The 24,655-nt window shown below is 42.7% G+C and overlaps 1 protein-coding gene and 1 long non-coding RNA gene across 8 annotated transcripts in view; one reads left to right on the forward strand and one right to left on the reverse strand.

Annotated features, from left to right (window-relative positions):
* Positions 1 to 1,039, reverse strand: part of frem1a (Fras1 related extracellular matrix 1a) — a 184,607-nt gene extending 183,568 nt beyond the window's left edge. For 2 of the 7 annotated variants that reach the window (XR_012099266.1, XM_073048446.1), the window contains exon 1: positions 724 to 1,039. The gene's annotated coding sequence lies outside the window, so the exon portion shown is untranslated. The remainder of the gene's footprint in view (positions 1 to 723) is intronic. The other 5 variants (XM_073048443.1, XM_073048442.1, XR_012099265.1 and 2 more) reach the window with 4 other exon arrangements.
* A 615-nt stretch (positions 1,040 to 1,654) lies between these two features.
* The window catches only part of LOC140728722 (uncharacterized), a 33,534-nt gene continuing 10,533 nt past the window's right edge, over positions 1,655 to 24,655 (forward strand). The window contains exons 1-2 of the long non-coding RNA XR_012099166.1: positions 1,655 to 1,753; positions 9,698 to 9,780. This is a non-coding gene — a long non-coding RNA (uncharacterized lncRNA). The remainder of the gene's footprint in view (positions 1,754 to 9,697; positions 9,781 to 24,655) is intronic.

Consider the following 24,655-nt stretch of genomic DNA (forward strand, 5'->3'; position numbering starts at 1 on the left):
CATCAACTCCTCGGAGCGTCAGCCTCCTGCTAGTACAGCCAGTCAGGCTGGGCATTGAAGGGAGTGTTCAGCACCAAGCTGCCGTGCTGCCTGCATTGTAATCAATGGAGGGTGTTAATCATGTCTCGCAAGCCCACCAACACCCCCCCCCCTTCCTCAACTCCCACGTCAGTCCCAGGGGCTATCAGATTTAACCCCCAGCTGCAGACCAATCACTCTTATTTGTACATAAAACTATAAACATATAGCTTTTAACTTTATCCAAATTACACTACGGTGCAACGTACACAATTCAACAAGGTCGTATTCCTCAGTGACAGATTTACAGTATGTCCCACCAAACCATCGAAGAAAGCACTTCAATTGAAAACAACACAAGTGCTACTTATTGTGACATGGGTAACTACTTAAAATACCTTCAGTACACACACCATCGAAAAAGCAGTTGATTAAATACTTGTCATTCAGCTCACTCGGAAAGCAGCTATTAAAAGAACCTTCAGTCTTTTAAAAGGATTTCTACAGATTATGTTAAAAAAAACTCACAACCACAACAAACAACGACTGATTGGTTTCAGAATAAGTACTGCTGAAAAGAAATAATACTCTTCCACCCCATGATATTAGCTCCCTTGTTGGTTTTAATCTTAGTGATACAGCATATCTTTTGTCATCTAACTTAAAAACAAACTTTTATTAGTGAATGTTATTCAAGATTTTTACCTGTTACAAAAGTTCTTCTGTATGTGCTTCCTCTCCAGGCCACTTCAGATTTTGCAGTGTGCATATGCCAAATGGCAAATTGAAGCTCTTTTACATAGCGTTGCTTATCAGAATGCCTTGTGGCTGAGAGTAAGAACTGTGTGGGGCCTCCCTTAAGAGGTCCCTGGTTTAAAAAGCTCATGTAACCGGAAAGGAGTGAAGATAAACAGCAAAACTGCAGATCAAAGCACCTCCCAGCTTTGTGCATTCAGAACTATGACAACACCTTCATGGCTTTACATCAGGGTGGTAGAAGGGAGAGTCACTGCTTTTCATCTGATTAACGAAGCAATGTAGAGCGGGTTTATGGGTCGTGAAGAACAGACAGCATAACTGAGACAGCTGTGTTTTGTATGTTTTGTAAAGATTAACACTTTGTTTGGTCTATGTCAGAATTCCATTGTACAAACTTTTTAGCACTTTCACCAGCATGCAGGTCACAAAGTATTTAGATCTTTCTTTGCTTTTTGTACTTTTTAAGATCAATGTTATTATTGGAGTCAGCTGCTACAATTATCACCATACTTCTGCCTTTCTTGTCCCACCATCTTCCCAAAATACATTTAAATTTTAATTAATTTCCAATTAAATCCTTCTGATAAAAGTCATTATTAGAATGTTTTTTTTTCCATTTACTATCCATTTCATATCATTGCATATCAATCTAAATGAATGAGCCCTTACTATGGATGCGAATCGCAATGTACAACGGCCATGTTCCCTTTCACTGTGATGCTGGGTTTGTGCCAAGTTTGTGTTACTTGCCCACAGAAATTAATTCTGCACGCAGCTATTGCCACTCATCCTCTTCATTGGCTGCGCACATCAGCAGGAGACCTTGCATCATAAGTAACACACCACTTAAAGCTAGCCTGCACTATTTAAAGTTGGTCTGCATTTCCTAAGGAGAGGTGCGGATATGGGACCTCTGTGGTCGGATGTTGGATGTCAGATGTCAGACCGGCAGAGACTGGATGAAGGCAACACTCAGGTCAGTAAGTTGTCAGCGGATTCTGGAGATGGAGTTTTGTGTGAGTAGGAGGAATCAGTTCAGATGATCCTCTAGGTTTTTGAATTGGTGAGACTGGAGAGCGTGGCCTAGTGTTCGTGGTCCTGTCATTGGCAAGTCATGAGATTGAAGCCTAGTATTTTGTGATCGCTGTGTCCTGAGATCAATGCTAGTAATCGAGGCCTGAGGATTGAATTGGAAGTCCGCAAGTCGAGGCCTGTTGTCTGTAGCCACAACTACAAATCTTTGTGAGTCCGCTAAGGAGGTCAAAGCCTCTTTGTCTGCAGGCTCGAGTCTGATTCTACTGGAGCCTAGAGGCTGGAGAGTGGTTAAAGAACTGAATATGTGGGTGGATGGGAGGGGGGAACAGTGTTTGCTTCGTTGCTGTTATTTTGTTACTTGTTGTGTTCTGTGTTGATCTGCTGAGCATTGTGGACATGCTGTGTTAGAAGGTGTGTTAACGCTTGCAGGCTACCCCCAGGCACTCCCCTTGTTAATGCAAATGATGCATTTCGCTGTATGTTTTGATGTGCACATGCCAAATAAATTTGAATCTTGAATCTTGACGAAGGGATGGTCATTTAAAACAGACGTGCATGCCAATGCTTTTATCAGAGGGTGGTGAATCTCTGGAAATTGCTGCCTCAGATGTTGGTGGAGGTCGGATCACCGATGCGGAGAAAGATAAATATTTGAAACATCTAGGATTTGAGTGTTATAAGCAACTGACACAAAAGAGGTGCAGAGACTAGCATACTGTAGATCAGCCATGATTTATTGAATGGTTGGACAGGCTTAAACAACCTGGTGGCCTACCCTCGTCCCTACCTCAAAACAAATTGAATTTATTGTCATGTGCGCAAACATGGTGAAGTAAGGTTATAATGAAATACTTGCCATGGTGTCATAGTCACACAGATACAGACTACACTCACAATATAAATGCTGCATAAGTTATAAATATAATTGTTTTTGGTCTTGTAAGTGACTTAGTTGTCTGATGCACTGGAGGTCATATCAAACCCTTTTGATAAGGTTCGTTATCATGAGTTTCTTCACTCACAATCCACTTCAAATCATTGTATATCAGTGTAAGTGAAGGGGATTCAGTTGGATGAACTTTTAACATGGTATGGGTGAGGAGGGAAGAGATCAGAGAGATTGGGGAGGAATGAGAACCAGGAAACCCTGCACAGCTCTAATCAAAAGGCGATGTAAGTAACAAGCTTCAGAACTCAGTGCCAAGACATGGAAATTTTCTGACCTTGCAACTGATCAATGTTAATGAAGTCATTTTCAATTGCCAAACACATTCATATGGTATACAGATTACCATACCCTCATCGCTGACAACAAGGTCCATCTATCTAAATTCCTTTCTGTGCTTCACCTTCCCCTTGCCCTGAGCATTATTGCTAGCTTTACAACCATTATTAATAGATCAGCTCACACCCTCCCAACCGTTCACTCAAGGCAACACATCTTGAAGCATGGCTATCCGCTAACAGTTCTATAAACAGACATATAGACCTTGATCCCATTTATAAGCCAATGCGGGCAAAATTCCAGACAATGCAGAGTCCGCCACTAAACCAATCAGTGATGAAACCTGCGCCCTATGTCACAATTGGGTTTCCATAATGATGACCAGTCGGCTGATTGATAAGTATGTAAAGGCCAAGCATTCAGACCACTTCTTCTTCTTCTTCTTCGGTTGTCCATTGGAATCCAATGACGATGTCCACTCCTTTTACGGTGAGATCTTTGATGACTATACAGTCCTATCCTGGACCCACAAGCTCTATTGCAGGTGGGACATGTATATGTGGTAGTGATGGCAACCATGGCTGCATTTCTCCTGGCTCTCTTCTGCTGTCTTCTGGTTGTTCTTTCCATCTCCAAAATATGAACCCCGTCTCTACACAGCTGTCACCAAGTGGTACGGTCAGCAGCAACATCCTCCAGGTCCTCAGGTCTGATCTTGCACTTCCTTAAAGCATTCTTCATCTGATCCTTATAGCGCTTCTTTGGTCCTCCAGCTGAGCGTCGACAGTATAACACTCTGCGGGGTAACCGACATGGGGGCATTCTTATCACATGCCCCAGCCACTGCAACTGACGCTGGGTGATCATGGCCTCAGTACTTGTGCAGTTGGTCTTTACAAGTATTTCAGTGTGAGGCACCTGCTCATGCCAGGTAATTCCCAGGATGCGCTGAAGGCAGCTTATGTGGAAGTGCTCCAAGGACTTGATGTGATGGCTGTAGGTTACCCAAGCTTCACAGCTATAAAGGAGGGTGGTGACACAGACCGCTTTGTATACGGCGACCTTTGTGGAGGGACGAAGGCTCCTGTTCTGAAAGACTCTACGCCGAAGTCTCCCAAAGGCAGCTGATGCCTGTTTAATGTGGCTCTGGATGCCGTTGTCAATGCCGCTATTCTCAGAGAGAATGCTCCCCAGATATTTGAAAGATGGCACTACTGACAGCTTTTCATCACCAACAGTGAAGGCAGGTAGGGTGGGTGAACACTGATACTCCATTGGCAAACCACTTCTGTCTTGGTGTATTGACGGTCAGCCCCATCCTGCTGTACGCTCTCACCGCCACACCAAGTACAGTCAGAAGATCCTCCAGAGTATGGGCCACAAGAGCACAGTTGTCTGCATACTGCAGCTCCAGGACCCGTTCTCTATGGAGTTTGGTGGTTGTGCGGAGCCTCCTGATGTTAAAGAGGTTGCCAGCTAATCTGACATCCACTGCCACACCGCTGCTATCCTCAATCTCATTGTGGAGAAGCTTGGTAACACACAAGAGGAAGATGTTAAAGAGCACTGGTGCTAGCACACACCCCTGCCTCACCCCTGTGTGTACAAGGAAGGGCTCGGACTCTTGTCCTCCTAAGGTCACCTGAGCAGTCATCCTATCATGGAACTGGTGGAGAATGTTAACAAATTCATTGGGACAGCCAAACCTGAGGAGGACATCCCATAAGAGCTCTCTTTGCACAGTGTCGAATGCTTTGGAGAGGTCGACAAAGGCCATAAACAGGTTTTGATGTTGCTCCCGGCACTTTTTCTGAAGCTGCCAGGCTGTGAAGATTATGTCGATCGTGCTCCTGTTCTTCCTAAACCCACACTGTGATTCATGCAGCATTGACTCGGTGATGTTGCTGATGAGTCTCTGAAGCATCTCCTTAGCCAGGACCTCTCCAGGAACAGAAAGGAGTGATATGCCCCTACTAATGCCGCAGATGGCCTTGTCACCCTTGTTCTTATAAATTACAATGATGTTTGCCTTTCTCCAGTGCTGCGGGATGTTCGCGTCAGTCCAGGCCTTGGTGATGTACTGATAGAAGGCGCGCATACATATGTGTGCGCATTCAGAGCACACACCACACATGAACAGCACACTGATGATGTCTCCTTGTATGGTGATGAAATGTTGGCAAATTGATTACCAAGTTTGGAGAACAACACAACAGAACCCAAACAACACATCAGATCACCATCTTGCTTATACATTTCCCTTTCTCATGCAAGAGGAAGTGATATAAGCATAGAAAAAGCTAAAGAGCATGAAATGGGCTTGAATGTTCTAAATTCCCATGAAGGCAGGCAATTATAGGAAGAGCCACTACGGATATCATGATCACTTTTGGAACAAAATCCCTTTGAGACTTTAGATTTAAGCCTGCTTCTAATATTCAAATTCTCCTTCATCCCTTATTTATTTCTGATTATTCCTAAGATCGAACATTACCAATACCCTATCCTAGCCCAACCATGTAGATGCCATGGTTAAGAAAACACATCAGCTCCTCTACATGCTTAGGATGCTGAAGAACTTCATCAACTACCCATTGACATTGACCAATTATATAGACACACCATAGAAAGCATCCTATCCAGATTCATCACAGGTTGGTATGGCAACTGGTCTGTCTAAGATAACAAGGATCTGCAAATAGTGACTTGATAAAGCTGTGCAAGATGCTAAAAGGCACAATAGAGTGGAAAGCCAGAGACTTTTTCCCAAGATAGAAATAGATAATACACGGGACAAAATATTAAGGTGATTGGTGGGAAGTATAGGAAGGATGTCAAAGGTAGGTGTTTTACACAGAATGGTAAGTACCTAGAACTAGAAATAGGGAACGTTGCCTCAAGATTCAGGGGAAAAGTTTTAGGACGGAGATGAGGAGAAACTGTTTTTCCCAGAGAGTGGTGAATCTGTGGAATTCTTTGCCCAGAGAAGCAGTTGAGGCTTCTTCACTAAATATATTTAAGATACAGTTAGATAGATTTTTACATAGTAGGGGAATTAAGGGTTATGGGGAAAAGGCAGGTAGATGGAGCTGAGTTTATGGACAGATCAGCTGTGATCTTATTGAATAGCGGGGCAGGCTCGATGGGCCAGATGGCCTACTCCTGCTCCTATTTCTTATGTTCTTATGTACCTGGACCATATTGCCAGGGGAGGTGGTAGAGACAGATACACTGGGGGGCATTTAATGGATTATTAGATGGATGAAAGTAAAATGGAGGAGTATGTGCAAGGGAGAGAATAGACTGATCTTGGTGTTGATTTAAAGGTTGGCACATCATTATGGGCTGAGGGGTCTGTATTGATTTATGTTCTATGTTCTAAAATGTCTCAGGTTCCAATAGATCACAGTAAGAACAAGGATAAGATTCAGGAGAACTGGCAGCTCTCTCATGCATCCTTCACCCAGTAACTATTTTGAATGACATGGTCTGGCCAAACATAATTCTGCCCTTTCACAGTCTCCATTTTCCATGAATTTCCCACCAGACATCACCAGAGTTTGACAATAGGCAGAATCCATGGATAACTTTTTAGGCCGATATACTGAGGGAAATTAATGCATATTTCTCAGTAGCTTGGACTGTCGGTGATTTGGTCTTGGGTCACAAAGCATAATCTTAAAGTTTGCAGACAATACAACACTCAGAATGTAGCAAGCAGATTGTTTTAGATATCAGAAGGCCATAAAAGTTAATTAAGTCAGAGCAGGTTTAACAGATGGAAGAGCAAAGTTATTAATTTTCGTTTATTCAATTCAGATATATATGTTGCTAACAAACCCAACATTTATTTCCAATCCTAATTGCCCTTGGGAAGGTCTTGAAATATTCCCATCCATCCGGACAAGGTACCCTGACAAAGCTAATGGGCAAGGAGTTCTAACATTTAGACCCAGCAATGCTGATGGAATGCCAATATATTTCTGAATAAAGATGGTGTGCGATCTGGAGAGGAACCTGCAGGCATTGGTGTTCATGTGCACCTGCTTCTCTTGTATTTCTTTGGTGGTGGAGGATGGAAGGAACTGTCAGGAAGTCTTGTTGATTAATGACAGCACATTTTGTAGATGGCATACACTGAAAGCCCTGTACATTATTGTTGGAGAGAATGAATGTTCGGAGAGTTGGATGAAATACTGATCAAGTAGGTTGCCATGTCCTGCAGAGTATTGCACCTCTAAACTATTCCTGAAGTTGCTTTTATCCAGGTCGGTGGAAAGCATTCCATCAGCATCTTAAATTCTGCTCTGTGGATGAGGGAGTCAAGAAATAAGTCTCTCTCTATTACATGGCTGTTCCAATTAATTTTTTGATCAATGATGAGCCCCAGTTTTCTGATGGAAGGGATTCAGCACTGGTCTGTCAATTATGGCACTTGGACATGGTCAGTGTCTGGCATTTTAAATGCACATATGTTACCTGCCACTTCTCAAGCCCTTGCCTCATGTCATCTCAGACTCATTGTATACAGGCATGAGCTGCTACGTTTTCTGACCAGTTGTGAATAGAATTGAATATTTTGTGAATCAGTGACTATCCTCTCCTGATCTTATGATAGAAGGAAAATCATTGATGAAGCAGCCGAAAATGGTTGGGTTTATCTCACTCCCACAATGGATTGCTCAAAGGTTGGTCATGATCGGGATGATTGATTTCCAACACCCACAGTCCTCTTCCATTTTGCAAGGTATGAATTCAACTATTGGAACATTTTCCCTTAGATATCCACTGATTCAGTTTTATCCACGTTTCTTATATCACACATGGTCAAAAGCTTCCTTGATATCACTAATTCTCAGCTTTCTTCTGGAATTCAGTTATTTTGCCCATAGTTGGTACAATGGCTGTTATATGATCTGGAAAGGATAGTCCTGAAGAAACCCTTACTAAGTATTGGTGAGTGATAAGTGTGGAACGATAAATGTTGATTGATAGAATTGTCAATGACACTGACCATCACTCATTAACAGCAGACAATTGGGCAGTAATCAACTGGTCTGGATCAATTCCAATATTTGTGTACAAGGACATGATGGGCTATTTTTCCTCATTGCTTGGTTTGTGCCAGTATTCTGACTGTGGTGGAACAGATTGGCTAAAGGTGAGGAATTCTGATTGCAGATCTCTGGTACTTCTGTTGGGTTGTTTTTTACCCCGTGAATACCCAGGCACAGGAACATGCAGGGTATGTGGAGGCATGGATCATATGCAGATAAATAGGTTTGAATTGATTTGGCTTCACGTTCACTCAGATGTCAGTGCCTGTTCCTATGCCATACTGTGCAATGTCCTGTGTTCGATGCTGTATCAAGTTCTTCAGTCACTTAGATTATAAAACCATAAGATATAAGAGCAGTATTAGGCTATTTGACTCATTGAGTCTGCACTGCCATTTCATCATGATTGATCCATCTTCCCCCACAGTCCCAATCTCCTGTCTTCTCCCCATATCCCTTCATGCCCTGACCAGTCAAGAACCTATCAACCACTGCCTTAAGTATATGTAAACACTTGGCCTCCACAGCCACCAATAGCAACAAATTCCATAGATTCCTCACCCTTTGGTTAAAAAAATTCCTCCTCATCCCCATTGTAAAAGGACACCTCTCTATTCTGAAGCTGTATCCTCTGCTTCTAGACTTTCTACATCAACTCGATTGAGACCTTTCAACACTTGATAGGTTTCAACTGGATCATCCCTCATCCTTCTGAGTTCCAGTGAGTACAGGCACAGAGCCACTTCTTGATATCAATTGAAACAAATTCATCTGGCTGAAAACTTGCTTCCTCGATGGTGGAGATCTCGTTATGGAATTGTATATGTTTGTGAATGTTTCAGCTTTGTTTCTAACACTTACTGGCTGGGCCCTTCCATAGTTGAGGAAGCGTATTTTTGGAGATACGAGAGACTGCAGATACTGGAGATCTGGAGATGACATGTATTTAATGTTCACCAAAGATTCCTTCAGTAGGATCTGATCAAAATGGGACTGCAAATGGTACAAGGTTTGATGGGCATCTTAGTTGTCATGGATCAGATGGGCTGAAAGGCCTGTTTCATGTTCTATGCCCCTATGATCTATTGAAAGGGGAAAGTTTAGCTTTTGCTTCTTCATGCCGCTCATGGTGTTTAGGACAAATGTAATGCTATATTGCAGCTACATTAGATAGATCATTATGTAGGTCTGGTGATGGTCCCAACATGCTCTTCCATATTCCACACCAAACACGTTTGCTTCCTTGGTGATGTTAGCACGAAGATCATGTTGGGGTTGAGGTTACTGATTGTGGTGGAATACTATTCAGCTGATGATGTTCCACAGCACCTCATAAAAGACCAGATCTGTCCTGAATGCACTTCATTTAGTTCCACACATATAGTGGAAGGTGTCCTAGTGTAGTAATATGATTTTTGCCTGGAATTTCATATGTAATAATCTTATTTTATCAAGTATAATTCAAGTGAAGATCAATATTTTTTTCTGAAGTGAAGCACAGCATCAACCATTTCCAGTTCAATTTTATGTCACTTCAAGTATTCAGCTCAATACATTCAGGCATCCGTTAACCGGTGACCATGATGCAATTTTTGTGTTACAGGAGGTCGCAACACTCCTTTTGGAGCTGCAGAATTTGGACTTTTCTTGAAGAAGTCACTTTGGACCCCTAGGGTAATGGCATTGGTGAGACTGAAACTGTACTATTGTGTGCAGTGTATATTTGAAGTCTTTTTACCTAAGAAAATATATATCTTCTTTTGATGGTATGCAGCAAGGATTGGCCAGATTGATTCCAGGGTTGGCAGATTTTCTATATGACGAGATAATGAATAGACCATGTCTAGTTTCTCTGTTTTAAGTGGAGATTTAGTTGAAACATTCAAAATTCTCACAGTACTTCTCTGGCTGAGTGTAGGGAGGATGTGCCTTTTGGTTGAGGGGTCCAGAACCAATGGTCAGTGACTCAGAACAAGAGGTAGGCCACTTAGGGCAAAGGAGAAACCTTCATGGAGAATTCTTGATTCTGAAAGGCTGTGGAAGTCCAGTCACTGAAATAATTTACCACAAAGACAGATATTCAGGGATAAGTGCAGGAACTTATCTTTGAGGTGGAAGATCAGCCATGATCTGGATGAATGATAGGGCAAATTGCCTGTATGTGTTTCTTATGTTCTAAATGGTTTTCTCACCACAGGCAGGAGAAAATCTGCAGATTCTGGAAATACAAGCAAAATACATAAAATGCTGAAGGTCCTATCAAATGGTCTCGGGTTTGAAACATTGACTGTACTCTTTTCCATAGTTGCTGCCTGGCCTGCTAAGTTCCTCCAGCATTTTGTGTGTTTCTCACCACAGGACCAAGTTTGAGCCCCTCCACACTGTGGCACTTTCCCTCAGTACAGAAAATAACATGATCCCCAAAATTCTAATCTGCAGCAGCCCTGCACCCCACCGTCCCCACAGTTCACCTCTGAACTCATCATTTGCTCCACACCAAGCTTTCCTGCTCATCCTACTCCACAGGACTTCTCAGCAACTCTTCACAGGTTTCCTAATGTCCTGGTTCCCTAGAACTCAACAAGTCACCAGGTCTTTGGATTTCCCTTCATAGCATACCAGCCCTCATTCCTCTCCCAGTCACCTTCTTTCCCCCTTTCCCCTTTCAAATTATGTGTTCATCTTTTCTTTATATCTTGCTTACTTTCATTCTTTTGTTCAATCATTCATTTAATTACCACTTTGTGTATTGCAATGATCGTTCACTCTAACATTCACTAATTCTTTCACACAGATTTTAATTCACTATTGAATCACAGCTTCACACTTCAGTTAAGTAGTTAATTTATTCATGACCATGATCATTCATTTGATCCTTTACTCAGTCATTTGAAGATACATTCTTTACATTCATTCATTGATATTGCAGTTCATTAATTAAATGCTAATGAAATACAGTAATGTAATGAGGTCAATCACGTATTATTTAACTCATCTGTATGGTCATTCATTCATTCATGAATAGATGAGTGATCATATGAATAGATTCACAGTTACTTAGATATTGTAAATATTTATGACAGATTGATAAACTGACCATATATTTGGAAGGATGAATGAATGCCATTGCCCATGTTAACTTGGTGATATAGTCAGATTCATTCTTTCACCGCCTGGCCTACCACCAGAAATGCTGTAACAGTACAGTTCTACTGCTACAATAGTCCCTGACATCCCTAAGGCATCTAGTATTACCGCTGGCCATCTTACAAAAAGAAGTTTAGATATCACTGGAAAATAAGAGTAATTTGAGGCCAATCGCAGTCTAATTATGAAAAGACTATTCATAAAGATCATCACTAAGACTCTCAGGGTAATTAACAAATTTATTCCCTCATCCATTCCTTTGACAATATCTTCATTTTTCACATATATATAATATGGACATTCAATTATCAATCGATTTACACATTCATGCATCCATCATTAATTCAGCAATTCATCCATTCACCAATCTACCGTATCTTTGGTTTACACACCCATTTATTTATTTGATTAATTATAATTCGATACTTCAATACTTGAGACAGATGTTTCCCAGAATAACTGATGATAAGATTAGGGAAGGCTTTTTATTGGTCAACAAATCAAACAGGTCATCAATGACAGGCAGTTCGAAGAACTTCTAGTGGGTGCAGAGAAAATCGCGGGGAAGGCATTCAAGGATGCTGTTAAAAATTTTCTTGGCAACTACAGAGCACCAAACTATATGCACCTGGTTGACAACGTGCCTCAAGCATATGAAACCATGAAGTGCAACATGTCATGAAAGATTCATTTTCTGCATTCCCATTTAGAATTCTTTCTTGCAAATCTTGGCGCTGTCAATGACGATCATGGTGAAAGGTTTCACAAGGACATTGCAGCCATGGAGAAACAATATCAGGGCAACTGGAGTCCATCAATGTTGGCTGATTATTGTTGGACACTGAAGCAATAAGACTCAGACACTGAGTAGCAATGAAAACCATCAAAACATTTTTAGTTTTGTTGAACTAATGCAAAGCGTTAGCATTGTTATTCAATTAAACATAATCAATATAATTTAATTTCTTACTTTTCCAAATTCTTAGGTGACACAAGTAGTCTGAAATTATATTTGTGTTCAAGTTCAAGTGGTCTATCATAAACAAAAAAGCATTCTGAGGAAGCAACACTTTTGCACAAGCTTGTCTGGTGTTATTTTGTCCTTTGTCCATTGAAATGTTCTTATATTTCTAATTTCACTCATTCATTGACATGGTGATGTACTCATCCATTAATTTGCCAATGTGAACATGCAATAATTAATTGCATTATCATTCAACATGTCAACTAATACATTAATTAAGTATTTTTTTATTTATCAATAAGGTAAATCACTTATTCAGATTCAGAATCAGGTTTAAAATCATTGGCATATATTATGAAATTTGTTGTTTTGTGGCAGCAGTACATTGCAGTACATAATAATAATAAACTATAATTAACAAGAAATATACATAAAAATGTAAGTAAATAATTAGTGCTGAAAAGAGATTTACAAAAATAGTGAGATTGTGTACATGGCATCATTATCCATTCAAAAACCTGATGGCAGAGAGGACAAAGCTGTTTCTAATACATTGAGTGTGTGTTTCAGGGTCTTGTACCTCCTCCTTTATGTCAACAATGAGAAGAGGGCATGTCCTGGTGATGGGGGTCCTTTTTGAGGCATTGCCTTATGAAGATGTCATCGATGCTGGAGAAGCCAGTGTCCGTAATGGAGCTGGCTGAGTTCACGACTTTCTGAAGTTTTTTCTGATCCTCTGCAGTGACCCCTCCATAATAGATGGTGATGCAACCAGTTAGACTGCTTTTCACAGTATATCTATAGAAATTTGCGAGAGCCTTTGGTGACATATGAAGTCTCCTAAAACTAATGTAATATAGCCAGTATCATGACTTCTTTGCAATTACATCAATACGTTGGGCCCAGAAGAGATCTTCAGAGATGTTGGCAGCAAGGAACTTGAAATAACTCACCCTTTCCACTGCTGATTCCTTGATGAAGACTGGCGTGTGTTCCCTCAACTCCACCTTCCAGAGTCCAAAATCAGTTCCTTGGCCTTACTGATGTTGAGTGTAAGGTTGTTTCTGCAAAACCACTCAACCAGCTGACATTTCTCACTCCAGTGCACTTCCTTGTACCATCTGAAATTATGCCAACAGTAGTCGTGTCATCAGCAATTTTATAGATGGTGTTTGAACTGTGGCTAGACACAAAGTTGTGAGTGTAGGGAAAGTAGTGTCGTGGACTAATTATGCATCTTTGAGGTGCGCCAGTATTGATTGTCAATGAGGATGGAGATGTTATTTCCGATGTGCACTGACAGTGGTCTCCCGATAAGGAAGTCAAGGATTCAATTGCAGAAGGAGGTACAGGGGCCCAGGTTTTGAAGCTTGATGAGCACTGAGGGTGTGATGGTGTTGATTGCTGAGTTGTAATCAATAAACAGCAATCTGACATAGGTATAGCTATTGTCCAGGTAATCCCCGGCCGAGGGGAGAGCTAGTGAGGTTGCATTTGCTGTAGACCTTTTGTGGCGATAAGCAAATTGCAGCTGGTCCAGGTTCTTCCTTAGGCAGGAGTTGACTATGGTAATGATCAACCTGTCAAAACACTTCATCACAATAGATGTGAGTGCAATTGGGTAATAGTCATTGAAGCAGCTCACCCTGTTCTTCTTGGGCACTGGTATGATTGTCACCCTTTTGAAGCAGTGGGGAAACTTCTGACTGTAGCAGTGAGAGATTGAAGATGTCCTTGAACACTCCTGCCAGTTAGTTGGCACAGGTTTTCAGTGCACTACTGGATACAACAACAGGGCCTAGAAGTGTTCACCCAAGCCTAGTAACTGGCTGGTCTGCTCTGATTCAGAACAAAGTGACATTAATTACAAGTTGCTACTTGTGAGGAAGGAAATAAAATTATGCTGGCTTGGACCAGAGCCAATGGGAAAGTGACACATATTAGCCAGACAGGCCAGAGCCAACAAGATCAAAACGCAGCATTTGAGCTGATAAGAAAAGAGTAAGGAATGAGGGGCTTTGAACAGAAAGCAATGAGAACCCTGGAGATTAACTACAGCAAGGAAAGCCGCCATGCCAGGTGCTGGGAGAAAAAGGATCAATTGTTTGGTCAGCTGGAGAACCCTTATTTCAGTGTTATAAATTGGAGAAGTGGTCTGGGTGAGTATTACCACAGAGGGAACAGTAGAATTTATGTTTTAAGTTGTTGTCCCAAGGTCAACATAGTTAAGTTGATGTTTTTGCAGACAGTAAAGTACAAGCTTTGATTAATTAAGCGTGGCATGGTGAATTGCCTAACCTAGATCAGTTGACGATGGGTCGATAGAAACAGGTGATCGGACTTTCCAAAGAGTGGGTGTGGGATCGCACAGTAAGTGTCCTTGATGGTGGTACAGCAGTGCTCGTGTGTTGGCTCCTCTGGTTCCACAGGTGATATGTTCTTCAAGCTGGCCTGGTTGAAATCCCTCACAATGACAGGAAAGGCATGGGGGTGTGCAGTTTTGTGACTGCTGATCATTGTGCTCAGTTCGCCCTGTGTCAGCCTGACATTGGCCAGAGCTGGAATGTACACCACCACCAGAAAGATGGCATCACTTCACTCATCCAGGCTGCTGTCCCCACATGCTTTAAATCAGCCACCATCATCCCTGTACCAACGAACTCTACACCTTCAGAACTAAATGGCTACCGCGCAATGGCACTTATGCCAATTGGCATGAAGTGCTTTGAACGACTGGTAATGACACATATCAGAAACTCCATTCCTGCTCCATTGGACACTCACTGATATGTTTACCGACAGAATCACTCTAGAACAGGTACCATAGCACCTGTCATGCACGTGGCCCTGATTCTGGATTTTAGTTCAGCATTCAACACCAGTTGAACAAACTCCTACTCCTTGATCTAAATACACCACTGTGCAACTGTGTGTTGGACTTCCTAACCAACAGATCCCAGTTAATCAGGATGCACAATTGCTCCTCAACATGGATATCGCCACCTCCCACTTGCCCTCCACCCGGGTTGAGCGCTGAGCCCACTGCTGTACCCTCTGCTCACACAAACATAGCCAAACTCCCGAGCAACCACATGGTCAAATTCGCTGATGACATGACAGTGGTGGGCCTCACCACCAAGAACGATGAGGCAGCCTACAGAGAGGAGGTAGAAGAGCTTGGGGCTTGGTGCCAGGCAAATAATCTCTTCCTTAATGTCAACAAGACAAATGTGATGGCTATCAACTTCAGGAGATTTGCACCACTCATACCCTCCTTTATATTGGTAGCACAGCAGTGGAACCTGCAAACAGTTTTAATCTCCTGGGTGCGCACGTCCCACACAAGCCCTCATGGTCACAAAATATACCCTATACAGTCAAGAAAGCTCACCAGCACCTCTGCTTTCTGTGGAGGCAGAAGGGAGCTGAACTTTGCACATCTATACTCACATCATTCCACAGATGCTCAGTAGAGAGCATCCTAACAAGGTGCATCAGTGCTTGGTACTGTGGGAGACAAGAAGGCTCTACAACGGGTAGTCAAAACTGTCCAACACTTCACTGGCACCATATATACAGAAAGGCCAGTAATGTCATGAAGGGTTTCAGACACCCTGCTAATGGACTGTTATTCCCAATCCCACCAGGAGGAGGCTACATGGCATCTATACTTGTGCTACCAGACTCATAAATAGTTACCTTCCCCAAGTAGTAAGACTGATCAACACCTCCACCCATTAACTCCACCACGACTTGATTATTTCCATTCAATAATCTTATGTACAGCCTAGCATCACTTTATGGGCATATAATCAATCTATGCATATAAGCTATCTTATACATTTATATTTTCTGTGTTTTTTTAGTATTACTATTGTGTTATTTATCTTTTGTATTTTTTTTATGCTGCATTGGATCTGGAACACCAATTACTTCATTCTCCTTTAGACTTCTGTACAGGAAATTACGTTAAACAATCTTGAATCTTGATTGCTGGAAGTGTCAGAAATCAATGTTCATGCCACCAAGTTGGAGGTTGCCTAGACAGAATATAAGGTACTGCTCTTCAAACCTGAGTTTAGTCTCATCACGATTCTTTCCACTTTTGATCCCCTGAAGGATTTGGTTTCCACCTCTTGAAGTCAACAATCAGTTCCTTGGTTTTGCTGAATTTGAGTGACAGGTTGTTGTTGCGGCACCACTCAGACAGCTTTTCAATCCCCCTCCTATATGTTAATTCATCACAACCTTTGATTTGGCCAACAACCGTGGTGTTGGGAGCAAACTTAGATATGGCATTAGAGTCGAGCTTAGCCTCGCAGTCATAGGAGTAAAGCTGAGTAGAGCAGGGGCTAAGCATTCATTCTTGTGGTGTATCTTCGCTGATGGAGATTGTGGAGGAGATATTGTTGCCAATCCGATCTGACTGGGGTCTGCAAACGAAGATGTTGAGGATCCAATTGAACAAGGAGGTACGTGTTGATGCCAAGACCTTGAAGCTTATTGATTAGTTTTGAGGGGATGATAGTATTGAAACCGAGCTGTAGTCAATAAAGAGCACGCTGATGTATGCATTGCTGCTGTCCAGATGTTCCAGGATTGAGTGAATAGCCAGTGAAATGGCATCTGCTGTAGACCTGATGTGCTGGTAAACAAAATGGAGTAGATCCAAGTCACTTCTCCAGCAGGAGTTGATATGTTTCATTACCAACCTCTCAAAGCGCTTCATCGCTGTGGATGCGTGTCTGGACAAAAGTTATTGAGGCAGGTTACTACATTCAAGATTGAAGATTCAAAGTACATTTGTTATCAAAGAATGTATAGATTAATCACCTTGAAATACATTTGCTTACAGACAGACACAAAGAAACCCAAATAACCCAAATAAAAAACAAGACCATAACCACTGCATTGAGAAAGAGGGGGTAAGCCACACACAAACAAATCATGCAAACAATAGCATTCCAAACCAGATCGTGTCCTTAGATCTGCTTTTCGGAGCAGCCGGAGTAGGCCCAAGGCTCGATCTCTGTTCATCATATTAGAGGGGCAAAACGTTGCGAAACTCACAGAGACAATAGCCATTGGAGCAGATTACAGCCTCAGCATTGCAGAGGGAGGTAAATATTACAGGAGAGTGAGTGAAATTGGGTGGACCCTCACTTCCGGTCTATCAGGATTGTCCTAGCATCAGGTCGTACCTCGTTCTAGGACCCGGATCCCAGCACAGCAACACGCTTGGGCTGCACAGCCCGAAGATGTTCTCGATCTCACCAAATCGGCTCAGCACTTGGAGTGATCCAGACTTGCTCCCGGGTTAGGTGGACGGGCATCAAAACTCTTCTGCATCAACTCTTCTCCAAATCGTTCACTCCAACAGCGACAGTGATACCAACTCCATCTGTGACCCCCATCTTGAACACGTTGCTCTTTGGCTTTGCGATACATCAGCATAGTTCATCCTTCAAATCAGCTTCAACTCCACTTCCTTCTTCATTGTTTGTGGTGATAGTTGACCACAATTTACTTCAGAAAATGTGTTATTAGTAATGTTTTTAGTCATATCACTTGCCTCTGAACTACCAGTGGGCTGTCACACAGCTCCAGTAGCACCGTCTTAAACCGAAAACTAGTGTTCTTAAACATTCTTCTTAAGCACCGCTATAATGGAAGCCTTCTTGAAGCAACTGGGTACCTCAGACTGGCGAAGTGAGAGGTTAAATACATTGATGAAGGCTCCTGCTAACTGATCAGCACAGGTATTTAGTACTCGGCAGGTACCCAGTCTGGGCCAAATCCTTTTTGTGAGTTCACCCTCATGAAGGATACTCTTACATCCGCCTCAAGAGACTGAAATCACAGTCATTCGCGGTTGTGGGAGTTGGTGAAGTTTCTCCCATGCTTTGGTGGTCAAAACAAATATAGAAGGCATTGGGCTCATCAAGGAGTGAAGCCTTTTTGTCACCTACGCTGCAGGGTTTCACTTTGTAAGAGTAATGACATTCAAGCTCTTCCACAGCTGTCCAGCATTTTTCAGTGATTCAAGTTTGATCCGGAATAGTCACTTCACATATGGGAATGCTTTCTGGAAATCATATCTGGACCTCTTGCATCTTACTTGGTTGCCAGACCTGAATACCACTGGCCCTCAGCAGATAGTGGATCTCATGGTTCATCCAGAGCTTCTGACTGGGGAAGACTCTGAATGATCTTGTGGGGACACACACATCTACAACTGTTTTTATAAAGTCTATGACATCCATTGGTGTATTCACTCAGATCCTCTGATGAATTCTTGAACACAGCTCAGTCCACTGACTCAAAGCAATCTTGTACCCGTTCCTCTGCATTCCGCGACCACCTCTGTTTTCCTTATCTCTGCAACCTTGCTCTTTAGTCTCTGTCTGTATGCTGGTAGGAGAAGGATGGCTAAGTGACCAGATTTCCTGAAATGCAGTCTAGACATTCCTTGTCATAATATACCAGTGGCTGTGTTTGGTGGGACCCCTGGTTCTGCTGGTTATATACTGATGATAATTGGGCAGAGATTTCTTAAAACAAGCCTGATTGAAGTCCCCATCTATGTTTTGAAGTGCGTTGGGATGGGCTTTTTCTTGTATGGCAATGGCAGCATTCAAAATCTTGAGTTACTGATTACTGTCTACTTTTGGCTGTATGTAAGCTGTGGTCACAATCATGGAGGAGAACTCTACTGGTGAGAACAACAACTGGCACTTAATTGTTAGATGTTGAAGAACAGCCAGCACTTAATTGTTAGATGTTCCAGGTTGGGAGAAGAAAGGTATGACAAAATCATTTCTGAGCACCACAAAGTGTTTATCCTGAAACACAAACCCCCAGCTTTTGCTTTCTCCCAATCAGCATTTCAGTCCATTCTGTGAATCAAGAAACTTTTGGATCTTACTGATGTATCCACTTTGTCTGGAGTGAACCATGTTTTTGTCAAACCCAGAACGCAGCAATTCCTCATTTCCCTCTGATACAGCAATCTTGCCCTTCGGTCCTCAGTCTTGTTCTCCAGTGACTGTACATCTGCTAACAAGATGCTGGGTAGAGGAAGTTTTATTGCTTGGCATTTCAGTCTAGTATAGAGTCCTCCCCTCCTCCCTTTCATCCAGCTATGGCGATGTACCTTCATCCACTGCATGCTTGAGAGTTAATTCTGCTGAGTCCTTCAGAAGATTATGAAATAGCTAGTCTATTAAGATGGTTCAAAAGTATGTTGCTTAAAGGGGAATTACAGGCTGCAGATTGCAGTGGGAGTAGTTGAGAAGAGTTAGACTTATAAGTCTTGTAAGCAGCCTGCAACCCACTGCCGTAAGATCAGAATGTTATAAGATAAAGGAGCAGAATTAGGCCATTTGGCTCATCAAATCTGCTCTGCCATTTAGTATCTCTTTCAACCCCATTTTCCAGTCTTCTCTCCATAACCTTTGACACCCTGACTAATCAAGAACCTATCAACCTCCACTTAAAATATACTTAATGACTTGGCCTCCACAGCTGTCCATGTCAATGAATTCCACAGATTCATCACCCTCTCACCAAAGAAATTGTCCTTACCTGTGTTCTAAATGGACTTCCCTCCATTCTGAGGCTGTGTGCTCTGGTTCTAGACTCACCTATTATATGAAACTTTCTCTAAACCCACTATATCTAGGTCTTTCATTATTCAACAGGTTTCAGTGAGATCCCCCCTCATTCTTTTAATCTTCACCAAGTCCAGGCCCAGAGCCATCAAACACTCATCATATTTTATCCCTTTCGTTCCTGGAATCATACTCATGAACCTCCTCTGGACCCTCTCCAATGCCAGCACTTCTTTTCTCAGATAAGGGGCCCAAAACTTTTCACAATACTTCAGGTGTGTTCCAACCAATGCCTCATATCCTCAGCATCACATCTTTGCTCTTGCCTTCTAGTCCTCGTAATGAATGCTATTGTTGCATTTACCTTCCTTACCACCCACACAACCTACAGGTCCTATCTTGCACAGCGACTTCCAAATTTCCAAATCCCTTTGCTCTTCTAACTTTTGAATTTTCCTCCCATTCAGAAAATAGTCTACATCTTTATTATTTCTACGAAAGTGCATGACCATACACTTCCTTACATCATATTCCATTTGCCGCTTCTTTGCCCATTCTCCTAATCTGTCTGTCCTTCTGCAACAGACTCCCTGCTTCCTCAATGCTACCTGCTTCTCCACTTATCTTTGTATTGTCTGCAAACTTGGCCACAAAGCCATCAATCCCGTCATCCAGGTTGTTGAAATATAATGTGAAAAGAAGCAATCCCAATACTTACCCCTGAGGAGCACTGATAGTCACCAGCAGCCAACCAGAATACAGAATAAGCCCCCCTTATTCCCACTCCATGCCTGCTGCTTGTCGGCCAATCTTCTGATCTTGCTAGTATCTTGCCTATAATACCATGGGCTCTTATCTTGTTAAGCAACCTCGTGTGCGGCACCTTGTCAAAGGCCTTCTTAAAACCCAATAACCAACATCCATTGACTCTCCTTTGTCAATTCTGCCTGTTATTTCCTAAAGAATTCCTACAGATGTGTGAGGCAAGGTTTCCCCTTAAGGAAACCATGCTGACTTTTGCCTTCTTTATCATGTGCCTCCAAGTACCCTGAAATCTCATCCTTAATAGTGGGCTCCAGAATCTTCCCAACCACTGAATTCAAGACAACTGGGTAATTTCCTTTCTTCCGCCCCACATCCTTCTCTACTTGACATTTGCAATTTTCCAGTTTTCCGGAACCATTCCAGAATCTAGTGATCATTGAAAGATCATTATTAATGCCTTCACATTCTCTTCAGCATCTTCTTTCAGAACCTTGGGGTGCAGTCCACCTGATCCAGGTGATTTATTTACCTTCAGACTTTTCAGCTTTCCAAGCCCCTTCTCCTTCATAATATTCACTTCTGCCCATGACACTTTCAAATTTTTGGCATACTGCTGGTGACTTCCACAGTGAAGACTGATGCACTATACTTATTAAGTTTGTCCACCATTTCTTTATCCTCATTACTACCGCTCCAGCATCACTTGCCAGTGGTCCAATATCTACTCTTGCCTCTCTTTCACTTTTTAGATATCTGAAAAAAACTTCCTCTTTTATATTATTGGCTAGTTTACTGTTATGTTTCATGTTTTCTCTTCTTATGTCTTTTTTTTAGTTATCTTCTGTTGGTTTTTAAAAGCTTCCCATCACTTTGTAATTGTCCAAGTTGAGACCCAAGTTGTTGTGCTTGCACCAGTCTACCAGCCGTTCTGCCTCCTCTCGCTGTGCCATCTCATCTCCATTGCTGATGAGGCCAGTCATTGTGTCATCAGTGAAGTTGATGATTTGGTTTGAATGGGCTCTAGAAATGGAGTCGTATGTCAGCAGTGTGAACTGCAGTGGGCTGAGCACGTAGCCCTGGGGTGCACTAGTGCTCAGTGTGATGGAACCAGAGGTGTTTCTAACAACACAGACTAACTTGGCTTTTCTGTCAAGTTATAGTTATAGAGATATATGTTCAGCCCCAATGAGGAAAGTTTCCACACCAGCTTCTGAGGTTTGATCATATTGAACATCGAGCTGAAGTCAATGAACAGCTTCCTGCCATCTGAGGGGTCATTTTCCAGTTGGGACAAGACGCAGTGGAGTGCAGAGGCTATGGCATCACCAGTGGACCATTTGAGTGATAAGAAAGCTAGAAAGGGTCTAATGTAGCAGGAAGATGAGATTTAATGTAATCCATAACCAGCTGCTCAAGGTACATCATTATTGTTGACATCAGTGCAACTGGATGGTAGTTGTTAAAGTAGGTTACTGTCACTCTCTTGGGCACTGGGATGATGGTGGCTACCTCAAAGCCTCAGGGGACACTGGACACTTCCAGTGAGATGTTGAAGATGTTGAACTGGTCTGCACCGTCCCTAAGCATCCAACCAGGTATGCTATTTGAATCTAAAGCTTGACATAGTTTGACCCTGGCTCAGGTCTTCCTAACATCAGTTGTGGCCATACAGAGTGCCTGCTCCTCAGGAGGAACCGGGACGTCCTTGCCGGCACATTGTTCTGTACTGCAAAATGAGCATAAAGGACATTTAACCTAATAGGAAGAGCAGGGCTACTGTCTTTGATGTGCAGAATGGATGTAGTCCATCATGTCCTGCCGCATGTCTCTAACCTCTTGTCTCTGTGTCACAGAAATGGCGGTGCATTCTCTGAGACTATTCCCATTTTGTCTTCCCAATGGCACAGGAAATTGCAGCCCTTGCTGACTTGAGAGCTGTTTTATCTGCCAATCTGAAGGCAGCATCCCAATCTCTCAGCCATGGCTTCTGATTTGCATCACTTAAATGTGTATAATAACAGTGATGTCCTCGTTGCACTTCTCTCTGTAGCCAGTCACAGGTCTCACATTTTCATCGATATTAATATGATGGTCCTAGCTAACCGCCTTCCTGAACATACTCCAGTCCGTGTTTTCAAAACAGTCCTGTAACACCTAGGTTGCTCCTTCTGGCCAGGTCTTTATCTCCCCTTGAACAGGTTTGACATGTTCAATCAGTGGCCATTATACAGAAATTAGCGTAACAGGTAAGTGGTCAGAGAAGCAGCTTTGTTTCACCAGGTATAATGTGTTCTCACCTCTGGAAGAAAAGTCACATGCTGATAGAATTTAGACAGGACTGTTTTTAAATTAGTATGGATGAAGTCACCAGCAACAATAAAGAAACTATTGGGTGTGTGGTTTGCAAATCACTGATGGTGCTGCACAGCTCACGCAGCACATCCCCAGCATTAGCACGGGGGTGGGGGTGGGGTTGGGGGGGGGGGGTAGAGGATGCATACAGCCACAATCACAATAGCAGTGATCTCCCTTGCTAAATAAAGGCCTGCACTTTACCATTAAGAACTCTACCATAGGCAAACACTAGTTTGTCACTACCAAGGTTCAAAGTACATTTATTATCAAAGTATGTATACCATATAGAACTAGCGATTCATCTCCTCTCAGGCTGCCATGAAACAAAAAAAAACAAAAAAGAGCGCGTTAAAAAAAGAACATCCATGATGCAGAAAAAAAACACAAATCGTGCAAATAATAACCACAAGCAAATAGCATTTTGAAATGAAGTCCACAGAGTCTGTCCATTGACCCTTAGTTCAGCGCAGAACCAAGTAAACTTCATGAAGCAGCAAGCTGAACCGGCCCGGCCCTGACACCCTGACCTTTACAATTTGGCTTGGCTCTTAAATTGTCATCCATGCACCGGGTTCTGTCGCTTCGTTGCACTCTGGAGCCTGGACGCCATGCCTCGATTCTGCCTGTAACCAACCTTTCTGATTCGGTCCAGCGCTTAGATCGATAGAACCTCGATTCCTCCTCACTCTTGTCGACAGGCCCAGTCCATCACCTCACCTCAGTTCTGCTGCATCAAATTGCCAAGTCCAAAGGGAAGTTCATGGCTTTTGCTTGTGATGATCGTTTACCAGAAAAGGTGTGATTAACAAAGCACTTACTTGTTTTCTTCAATTCATTGACCGCCAGCCAGAAATCACGAGATTCACCAGTGCCACGCTAAACTGAAAGTGTTCACACACGAGTTTATTGTAGATCCATACACCTCCACTGCAGGTCTTGTCAGAAATTGCAGGAATTCTGTCAGCTGGAAAAGAGATGAAACCCTAATCTAGCTGCATGGCATCCTGGAGCCATATATCTGTCAGGGTGACTGCGTAGTTGCCCTTCTTCTCATGCTGATTCAGTCATAAACACAGGTCACTACTTTATTTTCTAGCAATCAAGTGTTTGAAAGCAGAATTGACAGGAGAGCTGGTCTGAAAGGTTTTGCCTTTAGCCTCACACAAGTTCCATCACACCTTGCACTTTGACTTCCTTGTGCACCATTTCCGACGGAGTCTCCCTTGGGGGTGGCTGCAGCAGGCAATGACACGGAATGCAATAAGCCCATGTTGTAGAGTTCACCTGCTATCCCACAACTCACTAGTGAGGTGGACTTGCAGTACCTGGTATTCTTAATATCCAGCAGTGTCTTTTGATCATAACAAAGACATAAAGGGTGAACAATTCCACCAGTAGTTGGAGTCAGAGTGGCTGCTGAATCTGGACGCGCTGCCAATGCACTGCAGAGGACCTCCTCCCCCTTTTGTACCTACGTCATTGGTGTAAATGTGCACTATGACCTCTGATTGCTCACCCCCTCCTTCTTGAGAATCTTCTGCAACCACTGTGAGACCTTCTGAACCCTACCACTTGGAAAACAGCTCGCCAACTCAACCTTGTATCTATCATGTCTCCTATCACTATCGCTCTGCCTGATTTTGCCCTTCCCTGCTGAGCCTCAGAGATGGCCACAGTGCCACAGGTCTAGTTACTGTTGCTGTGTCCTGACTGGTCACTC

This window comes from Hemitrygon akajei, chromosome 6 (assembly GCF_048418815.1).
Source record: "Hemitrygon akajei chromosome 6, sHemAka1.3, whole genome shotgun sequence".
Taxonomy (NCBI): domain Eukaryota; kingdom Metazoa; phylum Chordata; class Chondrichthyes; order Myliobatiformes; family Dasyatidae; genus Hemitrygon; species Hemitrygon akajei.